We start from the raw sequence: 24,029 nt of genomic DNA on the forward strand, positions 1-24,029 counted from the left end.
CTCACATATGTGTAAACATGTGTACTGTATACATAGTTTCATAGTTTCTAGGGTCTGAAGGGACCTGAGTAGATCACCTAGTCCGACCCCCTGCCATGGCAGGAAAGAGTACTGGGGTCAAATGACCCCAGCAAGATGTTCATCCAACCTCCTCTTAAAGACCCCCAGGGTAGGAGCCTGCACCACTTTGCTTGGAAGTTGGTTCCAGATCCTGACTGTGAAGTAGCGCCTTCTGATGTCTAGCATAAATCTACCCTCTGCCAGCTTGTGACCATTATTTCTAGTCACCACTGGTAGTGCTCGGGGGAACAGGGACTCCCCCAATGCCTGCTGGTCCCCTCTGACTAGTTTATAACATGCCACTAGATCCCCCCTCAGCCTTCTCTTTTGGAGGCTGAACAGGTTCAGGTCCCGTAGCCTCTCCTCATAGGGCCTGCCCTGCTGTCCCCTGATCATACGAGTGGCCCTCCTCTGGACCCTCTCCATGCTGTTGACATCCCTCCTGAAGTGCAGCACCCAGAACTGGACGCAGTACTCCAGCTGCAGCCTGATCAGTGTCACAGAGGGGGAGTATCACCTCCTTGGACCTGCTCGAGATGCATCTGTGAATGCATGCCAAGGTGTGGTTGGCCTTCCTGCCTGCCTCTCCACACTGCCGGCCCATGGAGATTTCAGTAGATAAATGATGGCCTCCTAGATTGTGCCATATTTTTGTATAATGGCATGTAAGAAAAGCACTGACAATTTGATGGTGTTCATTAATTATAATGTGCACCTCAACTCCCATTGTCAAAGAGCTCTGAAGACATTGTGGGGGGTGAGTAAGCATGGAAGATGTGCACAGTGCACATTTGAATATTAGTCATGTTTCTAGCCAGTGGTTAGTTAAAGGCTGGATGTTTACTGTGTGGTGTAGACTAGGGAGCAAGGTCCTATGGTTCTAGGCATTGTACAAACTCATGCAACAAAAACTTGCCTAAAGACCTTAGTGTAAGGCAAGGTAGAAGAAGTAAATGCAACAAACTAGCAATGCAAGATAGTGATGAGAAAATTAATGGATAATATTGTGGAGATTAGTCTGTAGAATTTTTTTAAACTTAATAACTGCTCCAAATAATTCTATACGAATTCATCCTGCACTGGAGGTGTCTTGTAGTATGCGATGCAAGTTTCTGTGCATCTTTTTCATCTTTTATTTTTAGCTCCATATGCATATAATATTATAGCCAGAACCATTTTAAAAATGGTGCCCTAAGAAGACAATTATGAAATCATTAGTAAGAGCTTAACTTCAATGTGTAAGTGATTCTCATTTCTTCTTGCATGTTGCTTTTTTCTGCCAGGGTTTTGTTTTTGTTTTCTAAACCAATTTGTTGAAATAATTCTGACACGATGTTTTAGTTTGTTTTCTCTTGAGTAATTTATAGACTATTCTAGTTGTGGTCTGAGGAGGTAAAGGAGATTTCATCTTGCATTCATACCACGCTCCAGATTCTGTTAAAGGTAGTTGGCATTTTAATGGTTCAAGGTTTATAGGACTGGATCATAAAATGTAGGCTATGATGGATGTAATGATGAATTGCCAGATTCTAATTTAATTGATAGCAGTCATCCATGTGACTTAAGAAGTTGCTTTTTATTACTTCAGTACAAAACAAAAGTCAAGCTCATGGTGTTAAATACTTGAAGGAATCTGGTGGTATCACTAGTTTGTGATCATTTCAGAAAAATTAGATTATGCTTTTCAAGGTGCTGTTGGATTCTTCTCTTACTGTATTTTACCACTCTTGCTGCTTATTTTCCTTTGGAGATTATCACGTCATCTTTTGATCAACCCTCATTATCTTGGTATTGCTTCAGGAAGAACCTCTTATTTCTGAGAAGCATTCTAAGTCAGTTGGCAATGAAGATGTGCCAGCATAAAAGGGTCTGGCCTCACTTAGCCAATGATGTATGAGTATATGTGTAACTGGAAACATTTGTTTTTCCTCTGTGAAACTGGGAAAGGCTCATTGCCAGGAGAGGAGCATCAAACAATGTTGTAATGCCTTTTGATGTTTCTTGTTGGGACTTAAATCTTGCTCTGATGTTAATTAGTTTTTGGGTTTGTTTTTTTTAAGCATGTGATCATCCAGCTATATAAAATCATTTTGTTTGCATGTACCAAAATGCAGAAGGCTGGTTAGGTGCTGTTTGAGTTACACAGGCTATATTAGAGCAAGTGTCTTGTTGAAGAGGTCTATCTCCATAATAAATGTCTGCTCACTGTTGGAGCAAATTCTTTAGCAACTCTAAAGTCCAGTAAAACCAGGTGTTAAGCCCCTGCTTGGAAATAATGAGCGGCTTCCATTCCCATTTCAGTAGCTCTGAACTTCAATGAATCAGGCCATACACAGGTTGTTAGAAGGTGGTGTTTGGGTGAACTTTTATAAGAAACCATTTGAAATGATATAAAACTGATGACTGAAAAATAAGAATCAAAATTATAATCACTCTACATTACTTTACTTTTTTCATTTTTAAATTTTGTTTTTCCTTATGGACACTGTGAAAGACTGGAATTTAAAATTTCACACCTTTTTAATACACCATTTAAGAAATTGCCACAGACCAAATGCTTCCTCATTAAGTGGGGTTTGTACTTATTTAATCCATATTTATTATTCCTGTTAATTATGTATTGCTGTTATATATATATCTATATTGCTGGACAAAGAGGATGACTAATTTATTAAGGCGGAAAAATTGCATAATAAAACAAGCCTTTCTAATTGTTCGTATGTGCTTCATCAGTGTGTACAGTAAACAGTTCCATACATATTTGCTAGAATTTAATATTTACATAAATCAGGGAAAGTTTAATTGTCCACTGGGGAAGAGAAGGTCCATGTTTCAACTGGTTTGATTCCACCATTCATTGCCAGAGATGTCCAGTATTCAGTCTTGGTTCTGACATGCATAGTTTTTGTTGTCCTGGACAAAATTTCTTGGCTCAGTTTTCCAGTGTGTAAGTGGAGATTTATAATTAGACCTATCAAAAGCAACATCATTGAGTTGTGAATGCATGTCCATGCACGCAAGTGTATTGTCCCTTCCTCTCTGGGATCAGAGAATCATGGGCCCCAAAAGTTTCCCAACAATGTTTCCATGGAAACTGACGTAACTATGAAAGTTTCAGCTATGAAGAAACAGCATATTTTAACAAAAATTCCCTTTGAAAATATTCTGACCATTCTTAATTATAATACTTGCATATCAAAATTATAATCATGCTACATTGCTTCACTTTTCTCATTTTTTTAAAATATTTTTTCACAGTTCTTATGAAAATAGATTAAATTAATGTTACAAAATCCTTTGAAGATAAATTGTGTGGTGTAACCACTTAATATTATTGGTATGTTATCTTTCCATATGGTAAATTATATATTTTAGGTATTTCCTTTCATGAAACTTTGAAACGTTTTATGTGAACAACTGAAAGATGGGAATAAAACCATTTTACAGTACAGCTAATTTTTTTACATGCTCATCAAAGGTATGCAACATTTTTGCTTGAGGTAAGTATATGACTCATAATACTTATCTGCACCCATCAACTCTCTCTCCACTTAAATATTTAAAATATAGCTATATTTAAATAAAGGTATATTTTAAACACACTTCCAAAGCTAAAAAATAAAGAACTGCAGAACCTCAGTGTGTCAGAAAAAACTTTGTATTAAAAATAAAAAGTAATCACAGCCACATGCAGCACTTCTTTCACTTTGTGTTGCTCCTCTAACTTACAAAATAGATACCTGTGCATGAAGTTGTGAATTTAACTTCTTTACTATTGTGAATGCACAAAAGGTTGCAGTTTCCATTAGAATACTTCAGTGAACAGTTTCTTGAGCCCATGGTATTGCTAAAGGGCAATGCTCTTTCCAGTGGACAGCATAGCCAGAAGTACTTCTGGTAGGTAGAGAAGGAGTTTTCAGTCTTTTTTGGGACTTTTGAGGTGTCAAGAGTAAGTGCATGTTTGTGGCTCAGAGATTGTACTGCCTCTGAAGCTGCTATTTTGGTCCAATGAATAAATGTACATTAGAAATTGCTTGCTGTTGCCTACCTAAGTATCTTGAAAGCACTTTATCTTTTGCCCCAGAGACCTTGTTTTTTCCTGTAAATCAATTTCAGACAGCTTTTTAGTTGAGAAGCTATGGCACTTCCTAGCTTGGGAACAGACACTTGCTCTTTTGTTAGGGATGTGCATTTGGTCATCCTTGTGAACATCTTTCTAAACTTGGCTAGGCTGAGTCACTGTAAACTTCAATTCACACATGTATGGGACTGAAATGAAGAGCAGAGAGAAGGTTGTAGGTGTCAAAGCAGGAAATGGATATGGAGTGGGAGGTTGGGAAGTGGACAGATGGGAGGAGGCAGATGTGGAAGTAGTCAGGTTTGGGGAGGGAGTGATGTGTATAGAAGGGCCTTGAATCAATTGACAGCATTGTGCTTAGGTTCTGGTGTAGAATCTGGGATTCCATAGGCATGTTTACGTGTTCATTAATATTCAGTACTTACTGCGCACTTAGTTTAGTACTTTCTTAATGAATTACTAACTAAATGCGCAGTAACACCGGCACATGGTTTCTTTGTGATACTTTAGTAGCCTAATAACTAGGGACCTACCAAATTCTCGGCAGAAGTAGAGTGCGCAGTGGCTCCTTTAATCTTGCATGTTCCCTCATGTGCACCTTACCCCTTAACACCCCCCCCCCCACCCACACTGCTGTTAGCTAGGGACCATGGCTCCCTCCTGCTTAGCAGTGAACCATGGTTTTAAACATGGTGCCATTTTTGCCTCTCCACCAGTCAGCAGCAAAAAGACCTACCTGGGGCCCCTCAGTCAATCAGTGGTGGGAGAGAAAAATGCCCAGTGGTGGGCGCCATATTTAAAATCACAGTTTTCACCTCCCCACTGATCAGGAGTAAGCTGCAAGATGGGGGCACTCCACCAATCAGTGCAGGGGAGGGGGGCAGTGTTGTGCGGAATCTTAGTTCATAGTTTGTAGGGTTGAAAGGGAGCAGATCATTGAGTCTGACCCCCTGCCATGGCAGGAAAGAGTACTGGGGTCAAACGACCCCAGCAAAGTGTTCATCTAACCTCCTCTTAAAGACCCCCAGGGTAGGAGCCACCACCACTTCGCTTGGAAGTTGGTTGCAGATCCTAGCCACCCTGACCGTGAAGTAGCGCCTCCTGGTATCTAGCCTGAACCTACCCTCTGCCAGCTTGTGACTGTTATTCCTAGTCACTCCTGGTAGTGCTTGCGGGAACAGGAACTCCCCCAGTGCCTGCTGGTCCCCTCGGACTAGTTTGTAACAGGCCACTAGATCCCCCCTCAGCCTTCTCTTTTGGAGGCTGAACAGGTTCAGGTCCTGTAGCCTCTTCTGGTAGGGCCTGCCCTGCTGTCCCCTGATCATGTGGGTGGCCCTCCTCTGGACCCTCTCCATGTTGTCCACATCCCTCCTGAAGTGTGGCGCTGAGAACTGGACGCAGTACTCCAGCTGCAGCCTGACCGGTATCGCATAGAGGGAGAGGATCACCCCCTTGGACTTGCTCGAGATGCATCTGTGGATGCATGACAAGGTGCGGTTGGCCTTCCTAACTGCATCCCCCCACTGCCAGCCCATGTTCATGGCATCAATGATGACTCCAAGATCCTTTTCTGCCTCTGTACTGACGAGAAGGCAGTTCCCCAGCCTGTAGGTATGGTGCTGGTTCTTCCTCCCCAGGTGCACCTTGCACTTGTCAGTGTTGAATCCCATCCTATTCTCATCCGCCCACCCCTGGAACCTGTCTAGGTCCGATTGCAGCCTATTCCTCCCTTTTAGTGTGCCCTCATCCCCCCACATCTTAGTGTCATCAGCAAATTTGAACAGGGTGCTTTTTACCCCCTTATCCAGGTTACTGATGAAGATGTTGAACAGTGCAGGCCCGAGGATTGAGCCCTGTGGAACCCCACTGCCCACATCCCTCCAGGTTGAAAATGACGCGTCCACTACCACTTTCTGGGTGCGACCCTCCAGCCAGTTGGTGAACCATTTGACTGTGTAGGTGCCGACGCTACAGTCCCCTAGTTTCTTAATGAGAATGGGATGAGACACAGTGTCAAAGGCCTTCTGAAAGTCCAGAAAGACTATGTCCACTACTACCCCTGCATCTAAGGATTTGGTGAGCTGGTCATAGAAGGCCACCAGGTTGGTCTGACAGGAACTGCCTCTAATGAACTGGTGTCAGTTGCCCCTAACCATAATCTCCCCTGCTGGCCCCTCATGGATGTGTGCCAGAATAATTATCTCAAAAATCTTGCCCAGGATTGAGGTAAGATTAACTGGCCTATAGTTTCCCGGGCCCTCCTTTCTCCCCGCTTTGAAGATGGGAACAACATTGGCCTTCTTCCAGTCCATTTTCCAGCACCATGAGTGCTCTTACAGCTGTGCCAGGGGTCCCGCAATGACCTCAGCTAATTCCCTCAGTACTCTAGGGTGGAGATCATCCAGACCAGCTGATTTGAATACATCCAGTCCCTCCAGAAGTTCCCTGACTAGTTCCTCACTAACCCTTGGCCTAGGTGCGCCTCCCCTGGGCCCTGAGGGGGGCCCAGAGTGGGGGTGGCTGTTCTAGTCCCTGCTCTGGAAAATGGACACAAAGAAATTATGAAATATGTTAGCTTTGTCGTCTGGTGTGATGATGAAATTTCCTAGCATGTCCTGCAGGGGCCCCGCGTTACCCGGAAACTTCTTTTTGCCTCCTGTGTATTTAAAAAAGGACTTCTTGTTGTTCTTGATCCAGGAAGCTAGTCCCAGTTCCATCTCTGCTTTGGCCTTCCTGACTGCCCCTCTGCATCCCTGAGCAACCCCAGTATAATCTTCCCTGGTGATGACTCCTCCCTTTCATTGGGTGTATGCCTCCCTTTTAGCTAGGAGACACTCCTGGATGCTTTTGGTGAGCCATGGGGGCTTTTGCGCCCTCCTGCCCGCTTTGATCTGTGTTGGGATTACCTCCCTTTGGGCTTGGAGGATCGTCTCCTTAAGGAGCGACCACTTTTCTTGGACACCTGGCTCCCCTCACCTCTGGAACCTCAGTGCTTCCCTGACTGTTCTTCTTAGCTCATTGAAGTCCGCCCTCCTGAAATCTAGGGCTGCCACCTTGCTGTAGGCCTTTGCCACCTTGCACTGGATGGTGAATTCCAGCAGGCAATGATCGCTGTCGCCCAGGTGGTCGAGCACCTGCAGCCCCCTCACCAGGTCATCGCCAGTGGTCAGCACCAGGTTCAACAAGGCATCTCCCCTGGTGGGGCTGTGCACCTCCTGGGTTAGATGGAGGTCCTGCATTCTGGCTAGGAACCTATGTGGGCGGTCAGACCTGGCTGACTGCTCTTCCCAGCAGATGTCTGGAAAGTTCAGGTCACCCATGATGACCACTGTGAGGGAGTGGCGACTAGGGGCGGCCGTGAGCTCCCTAGCGCCGCCTACCGTCACGTTAGAGTGATGTAGCACCCTCAGAATCTCGCCCGCCACGACTTTGATGGTTAACTATATAATGTGGAGGCTGCCAGTTTCCCTAATGGACGGTCTGGTTGTTCGTCCCTATTGCAGACTGGGGGTATCTATATGCGTCCCGCCTTAAGGGCAATGCGTGCCTCCAAGCCTCCCCCTCAGCACGCCCCAAGCCTCGCAGCTGTTCTGGGGGACGCTTGTATGGTCCCTCGCCCCTCGGGCGCCCTTGTTCTCACTCTCGGGCACCGGGGCTCTTCGCCCACCTGGCGCCTCCTTGGGTTGGGCCCCAATCTCTAGCCCGTTCCCCGTGCCCTGGGCCTGTCACGCTGGCGCCCAGCTACTTGCTGGCGCCTCCTGGGTCGGCTCGCCAGTGCCGCTCACTACCGGCGCCTCCTGGGCCGGGTTCTAGCCGGCGCCTGGCTAATCGCCGGCTCTGCCCTGGAACTGGAGCGTTTTCGCCGCCCTAGTCTCGGCGCCCTTGGGCCGGCACGCTCTCGCCGCCCTAGTCTCGGCGCCCTTGGGCCGGCACGCTCTCGCCGCCCTAGTCTCAGCGCCCTTGGGCCGGCACGCTCCCTCCGCCCGGATCTCGGCTCTACCGCCGCCCTGGTCTCGGCGCCCTTGGGCCGGTTCGGTCCCTCTGCCCGGATCTCGGGTCTCTCGCCGCCCTAGTCCCGGCGCCCTTGGGCCGGCTCGCTCTCGCCGCCCTAGTCCCGGCGCCCTTGGGCCGGCTCGCTCTCGCCGCCGTCCTAGTCTCGGCGCCCTTAGGCCGGCGCTATCGCCGTCCTAGTCCCGGCGCCCTTGGGTGGCTAGCTAGGCTGCTCTCGCCGCGCTAGCCTTAGCTCTATCGCCGCCCTAGTCTCGGCGCCCTTGGGCCGGCGCTATCGCCGCCCTAGTCTCGGCGCCCTTGGGTGGCTAGCTAGGCCTGGCTATTCGGCCCCTCTCTGGGGCCTCGCCCCTCTGGGGCCTCTACCGCGCTCCCTGCGCTTCGCCCTTTGGGCTTCCCCACTCTGGGGCCGACACGCCACGCGCCCCGCGCCCTGTCTCTGCCCCACTCCGGGGTCTTGCCCTCTCTAGGGCTGATTCCGCGCCTCTTGCGCCCTGTCTCTGCCCCGCTCCAGGGGCCTTGCCCTCTCGGGGCTGACTCCGCGCCTCCTGCACCCTGTCTCTGCCCTGCTCCGGGGCTAAACACCGCCCTTATGGGCTGGGGTCTGTAACCCCGCACACTGCGCCTCCCTGGCGCACTATAATGCCCAGCAGCACCGACACTAGTGCCCCTGGCACTGTGCCTCAACTGGGCACTGGGAACCCCCAAGCTGTTGGGGAGCTCCCCTGAGGCCTCCTCGCTCCCCTACAGCCTCACCCGGTCCTCCGGTGTAAACTGCAACATAATACTCAAGCCATCTGGCTACAACATAAACAGAGGCTCCACACGCCTAACAACTCCAAGCCCCACCAGGGCTTTCAATCCTACCTCCAGTCAGGGCGATCTTGTTCCCTGCATCATTGCAGCCGGTTAGCGTGGTGAAGTAGCAACCACTAACCCAGGCCACTCAGCTCAGCTGCAAAGCTCCTGCTCCTGCGGCAGCCAGAAGGGAACTGTGTTTCTAGCTCCGGCCTCAGCTAGTTATAAAGGCCAGGCCCTGCCCTCTTCCGGCCATGTGACCACCTGGTTGCCCCTGGCCACCAGGCACCTGGGCTGCCTGGGTGATTGACAGCACTGCCAATCCCCTCACACTCACGGGGCACCTCTGTGACTCCGTGACAACCAAGCTTTTTGACCTAACTACCTCCGTGAGCTGACTTAAGAATTCCTGGTCTAGCTTTTCCCCGTGGTTGGGTGGTCTGTAGTAGACCCCCACCGTTAAATCTCTTTCCCCTCGACTGCCTTGTATTCTAACCCAGAGCACTTCAGAGTGCCCCTCCTCTGATTTTTTGCTAATTGATGAGGAAGTATATTCCTCCTTAATGTAGAGCACCACACCCCCACCTTTCCTCCCTGTCCTATCCCTCCTGTACAGCCTATAGCCCTTGATATTCACCGCCCAGTCGTGCACTGGGTCCCACCATGTTTCAGTGAGCCCCACTATGTCTGGGTTGGTGTCAGCTAGCAAGAGGGTAAGTTCCACTTGCTTGTTTCCCATACTACAAGCATTTGTGTAGAGGCATTTGAGGCCTCCTGAGGATGTGTGCACTGGCCCGCTACTTTTAGCATTACCCTGGCTTCTGTTGCCTACCTGAGTATATGTTCCGCTCATTGGTCTAGGCTGGGCTGTACTTGTGGGTGTTGCTTGGTTTGGCAGTCCAAGGCTTCCTCTGCCGTCATCTTCCCATTCCCCCAACGACCCTAGTTTAAAGCCTGCTGGAGGAGATCCGCCAACCTAGAAGAAAACACACGCTTACCTTTAGGATTCTGCTGAGTCAGATGCGAAGGTCATCCTCCTTGTCCTGTTGGCAGGCTGGGATTGGTAGGGTATGATCTTCTGGCTTTGTGGCCTGTAATCTTCAGGGGGGTTGTTGCTTGCAGTCTTCAGGGGTGAAGCATGATATAGAATTTGGTAATCCTTAACTCCTGACGCGACATCACTGCAGCCTTTAAGCACAGAAGCTATTTTCACCTGCTGCAAGAGGACTGTCTTCCCTCACGTTGTCACATACATACATCATTCACTCTTTCTTTACCTCTTTCCACATACACCAGACATACCGCAAACCCTTACACAAGCATTTTCTTTATACTAAATTTAAGTTCTAAAGTCATGAGACCAATAGGTTAAATATGTCTAAAATTGTGAGACCATTATGTCACGCATAATTATGCTAAGCAATAAGAAATTTAAAATAGATGGGTAATTCCAGAACACTAATAATGACTGATCAAATTATTATAAAAACTAAAGCATAAGATAAAGTTAATCTTAAAGGTTAAATATTTCGTTATATAAAAAAGAAAAATAACAATATGAGCAATCAAAACAATTATAGTTACTGCAATACTACAGGAGGCCCATGAGGAAAACTGCAATTTTAAAGAAGCCACAGCGCACTCCATTTGCGCCATGAATTTGTTAAGTCCCTACCAATAACACTGTGCAGTAGTGCAGTTTTTGACCAGTACCTTTCTGCACAGTGTTAGTAGGCTACTGTGCAATAAACAAGAATTGTACTGTGAAATGTTCTCTTCCTCTTCTGAATATTACTGAACGTCTATCATTAGGCATCTCACTGATGAAAAGTAGCTTCCTTTTGTGCTATGGCACTTAACTTTACTGAAGACATTCTTGTTCTGTGATACCATGAAACAGACTGAGGCTACTAAGAGCATTGTAGGGTTTTTGTCTTCCTAGCTTTCTTAGAAATTACTTACATATACTCCAGGAAAATCATCTGAGAGATTATTTGATGCTTTAAGACTTGCCAATATATTACTAATGAGCTGAAGGAAAACAATATTTTACATAGCAGCATTTGTAAGGCTTCTCAAAAAGTTCAGCAGGGCAGTGGGCTAATCAGAATTACTGTGGGAGAAAGATCAATTGGAAATAAATGAGAAATATATATAATAATATATATGTGTATAGATATATATCTATGTCTATGTATTTATATTTGCATGAACACAAACACACACAATATTTATGTTACCTGTTTCTTTAAATATAAGATATGAAAATGTTGGTCTTTCTGTAGAAATATAGTACTTCAGTAGCGGCCTGTGTTTTACCTCTAATGGGAGATGAAAGAAAAAAAAAGAAAGAGTCTCTTAACTGGATAGTAAAAGCTATCTACTAGCTTGATAGAAAATGCAATTAATTTCTCCCTGAACATGCATCCCCCTGCTGTTTAACATAATATCACGATTGATTACAAATGAAAATTACTTTGAATAATTGATTTCTTAGTGAAACCATTTGAATGTTCTCATTAAGATTTTTTTGGATATATCCATATTAAATTGAGTATCACAGCATTGTTTTAAAAACACAACACACATTATCATAATCCTAACAAATCAGATTACACCTTCAATTCCATAATTATTTTCTCCAAACGTTTTGGAGTTTTTTCCAGCTTAACATAATAGATGTTCATAAATTATACTGCTCTTAGCCATTCCTGCATGTGTGTGATGCAAGCTTTGGCACAGTATCAAATTTACGTGATGGTATATGCACATTCTCTATTTAAGCCCACATCTCGTGTATTGCATCTGCCTTACCTTTCAAATACCAGCTTCTAATTCATGCAAATGACTCAGGTAGAATCATTGTTCTTGATAATCATGCCATTATTTGACAATCATTCCAGTGGGTTTGCTTTTGAATTACATTGTGTTAGGACAATATGTGCCCATAGATACTTATGCTATATGTATTTGTAGGCTGTTTCACAGAAATTCACTGTAGTTTCTAGAAAAGTAGTACCTAGTAAAGGAGATATGTAACTAAACACTCATTTGGAATATCCTAGATTATCTAGCTGAATTAAAAAACCCCCCAAACAATAGCTTCTATATGTGTTCAAGATTGATTTAAGCACTAAGTTGCTAATATTAGCTGTCTGATAATCATTTGATTGAGCCTGTCATTTACTACAGTATTTTAAACTAATATTGCATTGTTTTTCAGTTTTCATGTTTAAAATAATAAGCAAATGATGTTATTTACAGAAACAGAAAATAATGTACTGTTGTGATTTTTCTTTTCTTTTTCTTTTCTTTTGTTCTCTGTAAAGGAGATTTTGCTAAAGTATCAGATTCTTTCATTTTAGTCTACATAGATTGCTGTCAGAGTAATTTCACTTTCTGCAATATAGCATTAATGGGTATCGTTAAATCCAGTTGTGCATTGACAGATTCGATCTAGGAAAGGTAAATGAATGGAAAAAAACCCCAATCTTATGTTTGACTTTTGTCAAATTAAAATATTTGAATTTTAATTCTGTATGAAAGCTCTGAAAAATCAGGGCTTTGTTATTTACATTCAGTGTACATTTCAGTTAGAACTGATCCTTTCTTCATAATGGGAATTTAACATGTGATACCTAAATCCATGACAAAATAAATAATTTAATCTTATAAAAGAACCTTTATGACTCAGTGGGCACGTCTACAAGTGACATTACGTCTCCATAGCAATGGTGGGCACAAACCATGACACCAGCTACACTGCCGTAGTGACGTGCTCTTTCAGTATAGTGACATAGGAGCTAAATGTAATCATGCACTTGTGGCATGGCACAGTACAGGCTGTTACTGTGCTGTCATTTAGTACTTCCACATTCAGTAACAATGTGTAGGCGTAGCCAGTCATTACCCATTCTGTGGAAATGCTCAGTAGACCTTTATTTTTTACCTCTTCCAAGTCATCCTATTTCCATACTTCATCTGAAACGATGTCAAATATATAAATTTTAAAAGTTAAAAACATTCTCTGTCTAAAGTAAATCACCGCTAACAAAGAACTATGGAGTTAAATCTCCCATTTCAAGACGAGGCCATGAACTGGCTTGGTACTGTGCACCGATAGAGACTACCAGTGTACATACAATAAAGTCTGCCAGTACATAACTTGTAGTAGGATCAGAGCCTTAAAGCATCCTTTATTTGATTTGAATCCTGGAGGGCACTAAACTCCTGGGACTTCATACTGTGTAGTATTTATTTCTATATCATGGTTAGATAGAATAGAAACTGAAAACTTGAGAGACACTTTTTAGTATGGGTCTGTATTGTACTTACGTTTGGAGTTGCAGTGCTCTGCAGTAGATTGTCAGCTCAGTAGCCTTTTCTTTTACATCATCTTTGACTCATCCCTGTTAGAAGCTCAAGAAATTTACAGTACTCTAAATAAGTTCTTGCAGAGAAAGATAAAAGACTGGAATGCAGATTGTTTCCATTCAGTCTGGTTGAACAGATTTATGGGTATGAAATTGAGAAGAGATTCTCTTAGGCAAAAAGAAAGAAATCACATTCCACAGCTGCAAATAAAGCAAGTGGTGGCGTAAGCAAGTGCGTGGAAAGGGAATATTCTGTGCATAAGTATGTGTCATATGCCCACTCCATGCATCTCATCTAATATTGGTAGTCTTGCATGTGAACAGTTTCTAGCTATGACGGAGGGAGAAAAACATTGTCAGCCCTTGAATGGAGTACATAATTATGAAATCTGAGCAGTTTAAAATCGGATGATGCCCGGTCTTGTAGAGTGTGGTTCAGAGCTCCATGCACATATTCGTATAATTGTTTTCCCCAGTTTCATTAACAAAAATCCATGGGGCAGTGGGCCAGGTCCACAATTACTCACAAGGCAGAACCTCATGCACAGATGTAGCTGAACAGGGCTTCATCAATTCCCTTAGCCTTGGAAATTGAGGTGATATCATCAGACTTTTGTCCATGAAATAAAATATGAAGTACTGTGCAACAGGAGGAACCTCTGCATTGTGAACAGGGATTTGGATAGTTTACTGAAAGCATTTCCTGTGCACAAAGAGGGAAAACTGTTGATTTTGGAATTGTTTTCTATTCTAAATGTTCTCTCTCTGGAGTCTCTGTGCTCTTAGAGTGTCCTGTGGCTGTCAAGTTGGATAGTAAATATTCCTGAAGTTCTGAAACCATCTGAATTGTGAAACTCTCCTGATATTTATATGCAGGTGTACTGGAAATGAATTCCAAAACTGAGGATATTTCAGTATTGCAGCTGCAGGAGTAGTATTACTGCTGTGGGGATAATTCGTCACCACTGAATATAGTGGGAATTCTTTAGCACTGACCTTGGCACCCGTCTGTGTGGATTAAAATAGCCAGGGCATTCTTCTTTCTTTTTCAAGAATGATGATGAGTTCATATTTTAATTTACTTTCTACTTCAAGAATTACAAGTTGAAAGCTATGTTCAAACATTGTTTTTCCAAATGCTTTCTCAAAATCTCTGAGCAAAACAGATGTACATAAGCAGGGTGTGTGTACAAGGAAAAATCAAAGGGTTGTCAGGCCATGGCCTCAAACCTGGGACCTCAGGCTGCCCCGCATAGCCACTCATCCCAGCCTACCATCTCCATGGCTGAGCACCTGGTCTATACCCAGGTGGCCAGAACCATCCATCTGGGCCTGGCCACTCCTCAACTCCCTGCCAGTAAAATGGCCAGCCAGGGTCAGCTGACCCTTCAGCCGTCTGGTATAAACCCCTGACCTGGAAGAGGAAGTGTCCAGGCAACAGGGCTCAATCTGTACCCAAGCCGCTTCATCTTCAGCTTATGCTGCTGCCAGCTCTCTGACTGATCCCATGGCTACCCAACCCAGCTTGCCCTGGCCCTTTGGCTTCCTAAGCTGAGTCCCAGCTTGATCACCTGGATAGCTGACCAGGCTTGCCTTCTGACTCCAGACTCTGCCTGACCCTCTGCCTCTCTGACTTGGCTCTTTGGACTGATCTCCTGACTTCCTTGCTCCCTAGCACTCGCTGCACACTCCTTTTGGTCCTTGTTGCTCCCCTGGACCCTGAGTGACTCTCAGACCCAGCCACTGACATTATGGAATGACAGGTGTATTCAGAATGGGGTTTTAACTTAGCTTAAGTAGACCTATATTGTGTGTGCATTTTGACATGCATATTTAAAATCTGGCATTAATTATGCACACCTTTGGGATATAATCATACTCTAACTTCTACCTTAATTGTCTTCATTGCTATAGGACCATCTCTGTTAAAAAGCTTTGTTTACTACCAATGCATATAATCACATTTGCCTAGAAATTAAAAACCTGTGGTGATTTCCTTTGCAAAATTAGAGGAATATCTAAATTTCTCTAGGTGTTTTCTTTTTTTTTTCAGTATAGCAAGAAATGTAGTATCTTAAATATTAGCCAATACTAACTATTGGAAAATGGCATCTTAATTATATTAGGTCATCTAGTCAACCATTTGGCACAGATAGGAATGTTTTCTAGAGTACAAGTTCTGCTGTGCAGCTTCAATAAATGGGACTTCTGCCATTTAATTTGTAAATTTGTTCCACAATCGAATGCATCTTACTGCCTGTAAGTTATACAGTGCTAGTAAATGCTCTCTTCGCTGGCTCAACTTCCAGCAGTACTGAGTTCATTCAGAAGTCAGAAGCAAAATGCAAACCTTTTCAAAACTAGAGAAAACACTTTTTCCCTGGAAAACTTCTTTTCTTCATAAGTCCAAGGCCTTATGGAAGGATCTCAGTATTCACAGAACAAGCCAGAGATTTTCTCATTTGCCTTGGAACTTCTCTGTCATCAGATTTTATACTCCTGTAAGTGTTGCATACTCTTGGACATCCCATGAAAGAATCTGAGTTCTCTGACAGCCTCCCAGAGGTTGTCATTTTCCATCCCCCAAAAGAACCCTGAAACTCTGATTAGCCTGAAGAGAAGCCTTGTCCAACATCAGAATCATCATTTTTTCCTGCACATCTGGGTTTGTGTCAGAACATGGTTGCTTAAACTCAGAGACTTGAGGAATAATTGCAAGGAAAATTTTGAAAGGTAGAGAGCAAATGGCAAGGCATTTCAATAATTTTGTGAATCCTTGGTACAAGAAATTTGTCTACTTGTATGCAATAAAACTCATTTTTTTAATTCTTCCTTGCTGAATTCCAACCTTAGATTTTCATGTACAGAAGAACTAATCTTTCAGGTTTCTGCAAGTTTTAAACCAGTTTTGAACAACCAAAGTCATTATGAAATAAGCAAGCATACTATGAACACACAATTACTTTATAACATTTTGGTAAATCTTATGAACACTTTAAGAACTTCAGTACAGTAACAAATAGAGATGGGATCCTCTTTACAAAACTTGTTGTCTTTGAGCAGTGAGCTGAAACCTGGGACAAAAAAATGCTCAAATCCTGTCTTCAGCTCTCCTAGCAAGAATTTTTACCATTATGTTGCACTCGTAAATGGCACCTTTGCAACGTTATTGGAAAAAAGTAGATGGAATAGCATGTTTAGAAAGTTAAACCATTTGTTTGAGACTATACAGCAAGTCTGTGTCAGAACAAGGATTTGAATCCCTAATATATCTACTGGTCCAGTGCCTCCAGGCAAATCGGTTACAGCCAGATTCAGACTGATTATATGGGTGTCTAAACAGAATTTAAGCTGAATTTAGGTCTGTAAGTCACAGTGGGAAAACAAGATCAGCTATGCTCCACTTGGCCACAACACTCTTAAGGCTCCTAAATTCATCAGGTGTCTCCATTTTGGCTTGAAAAATTCCTTCAGTGACTCCTTCTAGGCTTTTGTGCCTACTCAGAAGCAATCCAGTCCAAGTGCCTATGTGCCTAAATATTTCCTATGCTCCATTATGATGCAGATCAGAGATGTGGGGTGGCTATGTCCATAATCTAAGTGCTCACAGAAGCATGTCTAGCTTATATCAATAATAGCAAATTCATTCCCTGTGGGAATTCTTGCTCTCAAAAACACAGTGTGTGTATGTGTTGGGGGGCGGGAATGGAGCCATAGGGAAGGTGCCTATCCTTTCCAGAGAGTCTGCAGGTTAGAGCACTTAGATAAAAAGTGAGAGAACTGGATTCTAGGCCCTCCATAGCCCAGGGTGATTCCAACTTACACCTTTAATCTCCCAAGAGAGTGACCTAACCAGCAGGCTTCAGCAGGAATGGAGGGCATCCACTAACCACTAGGATGTTATGCAAAAGGTGGGCACCACTATTCAATTAGGCACCTAGATCCCAAGTTGAGGAAGATACCTTATGTATACCTCAAAGTCAGGTGTCTAAGCTCTAAAGAGAGCCTGGAGTTTGGACAAATCCTTGTGCCTTATATCTCTTATTGCCCTTTCATTGACTTCATTTGAAGCCTATCTAAGTGTGTCAGTTTGGATTGCTATCCTGAGGAGAGGTTCATACAAAGATGATCTGTGCCTGGCCCTTAGTAAATTTTCAAAATGATGTGCATCAAAGTCTGAGAAGCTATTTAAAACCCATACTATTAAGAGCGGTAGAAGAATGTCCTGTTTCCACTTGGCATAGGACCAGGAATTCTTCAGTGAGGTTAAATAGGGCTTTTAAAAGGTAGTGAAGTCTAATATTTTCTCTTGTACTGACCCATTGTAGCTCTTCCAGAACTAGAAAACAGATGCAGCAGTGTGGGATTTAACTAGTCTTCCAGAATTAGCTGGGAGCTAGAGTTTTAGAAAAAAGGATAATAATAACTCCTCTCTCTTCCCTGGAATAATTGCAATTGTAAGTAACATCAAATAACAAGAATATTTTTAAAAACAAAATAGGTGGCATCCAGTTTTGGATGACGAGATGGACAATTTGAAGAACTTTAAAAGTCCTAAATGTACCAGGAATATTGACAGCAAAAGCTAACAGAACAGACACTATAGTAGCAAATGTCAAATTGTACTGAAAACAAATTCATGTGCTTCAAGACTTGGATCAACCACAAGAAGTCAATGTTGACATGTTTTGGTCCTGTCTATGTTATAATATCGCAGATATCCCAATAAACGTTTTCCAGATAAGCTGCACGTTGGCCTGAGATAGGTGAGAACATTGCACAAAAGAAAGGAAACAAGCTGAAGTAAATACTGTCTCATAAAACACCTCCAAAAAAAAGACAACAAAACCCCTGCAGAAAGTAAAAAGGGCTAATCGCTACAAAATATCATAAGGTGAGAAAATATATGGAAAATAACATGACCAAAGAAGATGAACTAGCTGCAGAAAAGGGGTGATGATAGTAAACACTTTATCTACTCAATAACTTCTGCCTGGGAAGTATGTTAAGAAAGACCTTAATAAAGAAAAAACAAAGAGCTGTGGTGCTAAATAAATGAACGCCACAAAAAAAACCACAGACATTTCTGTATCTCTCAGTTATACTGCCAGATAGTGTTGTACAAGACAGGCTTCACTCACTCTTTGTGTGCTACTTCCTGAACCTGAAATAATGTAGCTACTTTGCCGCGTGCTGCCTGCATATCAGTAAGCTCTAACATTCAAAACTATGAATTAAGACAGGTAATTCAGGTTTGGGAGACAATGTGCACAGAGTAGCCAGAGTGTATTTCAGTATAATGCTGTCTGGCACTGTAATCGAGCAGTATAGACTGAGGGTCCATGCAGACGTTACATTTAGATCAGTGTAACTAGGGTTAGGTTGATCTAAATGCTGATTTGTACACACAATTGGACAGGTTAGGTCAGGTGAAAAATGACCTAGCCTGATCTAACTAAGTTAGATTTTGCCTGATCTACTTGAACATCTGCATGTGTACAGAATGCAACCTGGTGATTGGGAAAACCCAGCTTCTTGCCCCAGCCTCAGGGTTGTGTTCTTCGTATTCCTCTCATCCTGATTTGGGCTATTTTTAGCCCCCTAACCCCTTCACCCTGGACAGATAACCTCCTGCAGAGACATGACACACCACAACCTACCCCAGATCCTGCCTGCCCCTCTCCCACCCTGACTTAGATTAAGTTCCTGGCATGGCACCAGAGAATGCATGCACAAGGTGCTCCTGACCTAGAATCACATGGCTTAAAGTAAGATGTAGATTGGGTATGGTGAACATCTGTTCATACTTATACTCTACAACCTTTACAATGATATTAATTAAAACGACCTTAACTAGATATTCTAAAGGCTAACAGACAAATAATTCATAGCTTGTTAGGGGCTGGAAGGGACCTTGCAGATAATCAGGTCCAGCCCCCTCTCTAAGCAGGAAGACAACTGGGGTTAGTGACCCCAGCAAGGTGACTGTCTAATCTCTTCTTGAAAACCTCCAGCGTAGGTGACTTTACCACCTCTGGAGGGAGTTTATTCCACAGTCAACACCCTGACTGTGAAGGAGTTTTTCCTGGTACAGCAAAAGCTCTGTTGTCTGGCACCCATGGGGAACGGGGGGGTGCCTGATAACAAAATATGCCGGTTACCTGAGAGGCATCTTTGCCTGGTCCCACCACATCTGGTGCATCAGTATGCTGGGGCACAGGCACCGTGCCACCCCTCCCCTGGCATCAGTGTGCTGGGGGACAGGGAGGGGGGCCCTATGCAGGCTGCTTTGCCCCGGGCCATGGCTGGAAGCGGGACTTCCAGTTTTGCTTTTGCCGTGTCAACCTGCGCCGACTGGCATGCCGGTTAATAGAGCATGCATGTCAGTTAATGAAGTGTCAGATAACGCAGCTTTTACTGCATTAATCCAGAAGTGGCTTTCCAGGAGTTTTTATCTATTGGTTCTGGTTTTCCCCAAGGGTGCCCTAGTGAACAGTTGCTCACCGAGCTCCTGGTGCACTCCTCTGATATAGCGGTAAGCCACTATCAAGAACCCTCTCAACCGTCTCTTCTTTAGGCTAAAGAGGCCCAGGTCCCTCAGCCTTTCCTCACTGGCTTGCCTTGCAAGTCCCTGATCATACGGATGGCTCTTTCCTGGACCCGCTCAAGTTTTTCCACATCCTTATTGAAGGCGGCACCCAGAATTGGATGCAGTACTCCAACTGCAGTCTCACCAGTGCTGACTACAGCGGGAGTATCGCTGCCTTAGTTTTATAGGAGATGCATCGGTTGATACATACCAGCATGTTGATTGCCCTGCTGACCACTGCTTCGCACTGACAGCTCATATTCTTATGATGGTCAGTCATTACTCCTAGGTCCCTTTCAGCCGTGGTGCAAGTCAAGCTGTCACCACCAAGCTTGTGTGTATGTTGAGGGTTGTTTGCCCACAGATGGAGCACCTTGCGTTTGGCAGTGTTAAACTTCATCTGGTTCTGGTCTGCCCAACTCTCAAGCCTGCCCAGGTCCACCTGTATCAGCAACCTATCTTGTGGCGTGACCACACTGCCCTGTAACTTGGTATTGTAAAAATTGAAAGAGTCGGCTAAAAAAAAAAAGTTAAAATTTGGCCTACTAGTGAAGGCCAAGTCACCGGAAATGTTAATGACATGACAGGTGTTGAAAATTCAGTGATTTTTTTTTATGATTGTGAAACTGGGAAAAAAAAAAGCTTCCAGAGCAATGGAAAAATAATATCATAATTAAATCATAATCAATAATATCATAATTAAAGAATGTCAAAAGAAAGTAACCTAAGCATCTGCAGTAACTGTTGTGATACTACAGTTCTTTCCATGGTAACTGAAGTCTTCTGCAGTGTCATCTTCGGGAGATTAAAGGAAGGAGTTGAAGCAAAGTGAAGGGAAGAACAATCTGCATTTCAGCCTAGAAGCTTGTGTGTCAGCCAGATTTATCTCCAAAGAATTATCACTGAAAAGAATATCAAAAGGAATAAACACTGTCAGACAAAAATTATAAGACAGCATCAAGTAGCCTTCATCAGGAATCATTTTGGGATGACTTGAAGAGTAACCGTATGCCAACAAAAGAGAAAAATCATAGACTAGTAGAACACAGGCGTCTTGTGACTTCAAAATAATGCCTTAGAAGTGGCAGTTGAATCAATGTGCAAACACAGACTAGGAGACTTCCCTTCAATGCAAACAAGCTAGAGTCCTTAGTTATGAAAATGAATCTAAAACAAATCTAAAAATCTAGCAACTTTGAACCCAGACCTTCTGTTAGAAAATAATGGAATACAGGAGACAGGTCAATTCACACAACCTGGCACTCAGGTGCCAGCCAGTTCAGATGTCCAAAAGAAACTAAGGTTACAAATTGGCACAGCAAGAACTGCATTTATAACATGAAACCCAGTTAGTCACTAAAAAGCCTAAATCTTAAAAACTAAGTGATGGATCTTCAACTTAAATGTTATTTCCACCTTAACATGTGGATGTGAAACCTGGATCTTCACCAAAAGTACAGACAAACATCTAAATGCTTTTGAAAGAAAATGCCTCCGGAAAATAGTAGGTATTAAGTGGAATGAATTTATTACAAATGCTGAGATTCGTCAAAGTTGAACAACACCTAATCTCTGAGGTTATCCAGAAAGGGAGATGGAAATATCTAGGACATGCTAAGAATGAAGCCAGGGTTGATGCCAGATTGTCTGCCACAGCAGACGTGCCTTTATGCAGTTGAAAGAATAAAAGAATCCCTCAACAGAATAGGAGTAAGGGGAATTTAATGGCTTAACAATATACGTAGTAGCCATGCAGAAAAGGACCCAGCTCGATGGAGAGGGTGGAGCTGTGTTTATATTCTAAGCAATATTTGATTGTGTGGGAAGGATTCAAAGTGAAGTAACACCCAAGTTTTAAGTCCAATGTTACTTCCTAGTAGGCTCTATAAGCATTTTGGCAGGCTTGCAAAATGCTTTCAGGACTTTATAAGAACCGATTCTGAGCCTTTGGCTAGAAAGCAAGAATTTTAATCCCAGAGTCCAAGCACTATCTTCCGTCTGCACCCAGCAGTCCCAACTCCAAGCATTATAATTTATAGAAACTCTACACTGCCTATAAGCTCCTGGAATCAGGCTTTAAAATAGGTTTCTGTCTTACTAGGGGGAAAATTAGTAGGTCATTTTCCTGCAGAGGTGGAGGAAATTGGTGACTGTCCACCTACAATAAATAATGAAGAGACATGTCTACCAGGGCTTTTTCTTGTAACATCGTGTCATTGCACGTGACCTAGCCAGTGCACCACTGTCAATTAGACTTTGTTTTGAGTATGTTAATATCATGCCATGTAGCTATCTTGGATTTTGTAGTTGAGTTTACAGGTTTTTTTGTACTAACTGCACATTTTCAAGCTTTGGCATGATGTCACCTCCACTTTTGTGAGTGGACTTCCTTGTCAACCCATCTGGCTGTTGGTAAGCATTCCTTCCTTGAATGCAGGAAAACAGACAATCTGACCCAATCAAGGCTCTAGGTGGATGGCCATATTTAAAAGCACATGTACCGTGTCTTCAACTAGAAGTTCTACCACCGATGGTGAAGCCCCAAATACGTTCTCTCTTATGTATAATAAAATGTTACTTTTGTACTATTGTTTTTTATTCTGTTTTCTGGGGTAAAAATGTTACTTTTGTACTATTCTTTTTTATTCTGTTTTCTGGGGGTTTTTTTCGTATACTAGAACATAATAGAAGTTAAGGTAAAGACTGTCATCTGAGAAATCATTCCATTTGTATGCTTTATACATCTGAGCTAGTATAGTACAGAATAGATTCTTAACCTCTAGAACATCTATTATTCCCAGTTCTAACACTGGTGATATATGTACTGAGAGGCAGGGAAGTTACTCATTTAGAGGATAAGAGGTTTTTCCTATTTCTGAACCTATCCAATTAGAAGATAAGTCCCAGGACATTTCTAAGAAGATAAAGGAATCATTTTGGTGTCCTGGACAGCGTTCCTCTTTCAGTATAGCTTTAATTTCAAATGGCATGTCTTTATTCTCTCCAAATGTCTGACGACTGTTCCATTAGACTGAAGTTAGAATATTCTTTCACAAACCTTACTTGTGAAAGTAGTTCTTAAAAGAAAAGTCATATTATCTTTCCTTGATTTTTTTTTTTTTAGTTGGTATAACTGAACTTTGATCTAATTTTAAAATGCTTCTGAAAATCTTTCCTGTAATGTTAACTCTTAACTATTCTCTTCCTCTTCAGTAATGTCCATGGACATTTCTTACACATCTTGTGTGGTTATGGTTTGATAGGCAGATCTCTGAAATTTATTCAGAGTCCAGGTAAACTCAGCAGGATTTTTTTTTCCTAGGGTAGTCACTTCTGTGACTTATTGCTTATGTGTAAGCAATACAGAATGTAACACAAAGAAAATGTGTGTAAACTGTATCGTATGGATTTTTAAATTGCATGCAATGAAGACAAAGCAATTTATTGCTGTTTATCACATACTAAAACACTTTGATCTTGAGAAGCACTCAGAGCTACATTTAGTTAGAAAACCTTCCTTCTGCCTATGAAAACAGAAGATGGAAAAGTGTTACTAAGCAAGCACAGACAGAACTAACTTGCTATGTATGTACTTTTGTAATTTTGAGGATAGATACCTTTCTGAAAAGAATCTTCTCCAGTGCTGGTAATTTAATCACTCAGGGCAATGGTAATCCAAAGGCATATGTTAAGTATGAAAAATATTACATTATGTGGTAGATTATTGTTACAGCTTTCAAAAGCTTCTGAAAAGACTTGTAATATTTTGGCTTACAGTCAATATTCTCCTTCATTTCTGCAAGGAACAGGAGTTTTTTTTTTCTCCCTAATATGTCATCTTGAGGTTATACAGTAACATCTGTCAGAACTATACTAACCTCTGTCATCCAGCTGTTATAATTGTGGTATTTTCCTTCCTTCTCCTTCTCTTTCCTCTCCTTCTTTCTCTTTCTCCTCCCTCTGAAAAAAATGCTCTTTTTATACTGAAACTTCAGGTGGAATGAAGTGGTTATAAAAGCATCTATCAACACAGCAATAACTTGCCAAGCCAAGTATTTGGGTTGGAAGTCATGCCTTCCCAACTGCTTGAAAACAGGAAGTATCTCTGTTAAGTGATGGATAG

General features: G+C 43.0%; 1 protein-coding gene and 1 long non-coding RNA gene across 2 annotated transcripts in view; one reads left to right on the plus strand and one right to left on the minus strand.

The window, feature by feature from the left end:
* The window catches only part of AFG2A (AAA ATPase AFG2A), a 343,648-nt gene that overhangs the window by 235,299 nt on the left and 84,320 nt on the right, over positions 1-24,029 (plus strand).
* On the minus strand, positions 1,372-14,012 carry LOC149870626 (uncharacterized). Its single transcript, XR_016440796.1, has 4 exons — positions 13,280-14,012; positions 11,185-11,265; positions 9,777-10,132; positions 1,372-3,031 (listed from the first exon to the last, which is right to left on the minus strand). It is a non-coding gene; the product is annotated as an uncharacterized LOC149870626 (long non-coding RNA).

This window comes from Crocodylus siamensis, chromosome 2 (assembly GCF_052110815.1).
Source record: "Crocodylus siamensis isolate JL-2025a chromosome 2, ASM5211081v1, whole genome shotgun sequence".
Classification (NCBI taxonomy): domain Eukaryota; kingdom Metazoa; phylum Chordata; order Crocodylia; family Crocodylidae; genus Crocodylus; species Crocodylus siamensis.